Source organism: Saccopteryx leptura, chromosome 1 (genome assembly GCF_036850995.1).
Source record: "Saccopteryx leptura isolate mSacLep1 chromosome 1, mSacLep1_pri_phased_curated, whole genome shotgun sequence".
Taxonomy (NCBI): domain Eukaryota; kingdom Metazoa; phylum Chordata; class Mammalia; order Chiroptera; family Emballonuridae; genus Saccopteryx; species Saccopteryx leptura.
The window spans coordinates 247,413,143-247,414,209 of NC_089503.1; the positions used below are offsets into that span (position 1 = coordinate 247,413,143).

At 47.8% G+C, this 1,067-nt stretch overlaps 1 non-coding gene across 1 annotated transcript; it reads right to left on the reverse strand.

Moving 5' to 3' along the window:
• Nucleotides 1–991: 991 nt before the first annotated feature.
• Nucleotides 992–1,067, reverse strand: TRNAD-GUC (transfer RNA aspartic acid (anticodon GUC)). Its single transcript has one exon. It is a non-coding gene; the product is annotated as a tRNA-Asp (tRNA).

Below are 1,067 nucleotides of genomic sequence, written 5' to 3' on the forward strand. Positions count from 1 at the left end.
CAGGAACGGAGAGAGATGAGAAGCATCAATCATCAGTTTCTCGTTGCGACACCTTAGTTGTTCATTGATTGCTTTCTCATATGTGCCTTGACCGTGGGCCTTCAGCAGACCGAGTGACCCCTTGCTTAGGGGCCTTAGGTCCGAGCTGGTGAACTTTTTTTGCTCAACCCAGATGAGTTCGTGCTCAAGCTGGTGACCTTGGGGTCTCGAACCTGGGTCTTCCCCATCCCAGTCCGACGCTCTATCCACTGCGCCACCGCCTGGTCAGGCGTGTCCCCAGTTCTAATATGTCTCAGTAAAGACCTGGCTGAGTAGCCTGGGACAGGTCACCTGCTTCTGCTGAGCCTGTTTCATTATCTGTGAAATGGAACACTTGTAGCCCTTAGTGTGGTTGCTGTGAGGTCTCGGTGAGTTAATTTATGTAAAGTGCTAATAGTGACAGGCACACAATGGATGCTCAATAAATATAAGCTATACTATTGTTGCTATTATTATCAGATGTGCTGCTGGGCACTTTCTAAAAAAAATTTTTTTAAAAGTTTTATTGAGACATAACTGTTTTTTTTAAACAGAGGAAAACTAGATAAACCTCATTACTTTATTTTATTTTCTAAATATTTTAATTACTGATTTCAGAGAGAGGAGAGAGAGAGAGAGAAAGAGGGTGAGGAGGAGCAGGAAGCATCAACTCATTGTAGTTGCTTCTTTTTTTTCTATTCAGTGAGAGAAGTGGAGGCAGAGACAGACTCCTGCATGTGCCTTGCCCAGGATCCACCCATCAAGGTGGTGATGCTCTGCTCATCTGGAGCATTGCTCCCTTGCCCAGCAACCGAGTTTCTCTTAGTGCCTGAGGCGGAAGCCATGGAGCCATCCTCAGCACCAGGGTCCAATTTGCTCCAATTGAGCCATGGCTGCAGGAGGGGAAGAGAGAGATAGTGAGAGAGAAGCAAGAGGGGGAGGGGTGGAGAAGCAGATGGGTGTCTCTCCTGTGTGCCCTGACTGGGAATTGAACCCAGGACATCCACATGACGGGCCGATGCTCTACCACTGAGCCAACTGGCCAAGGC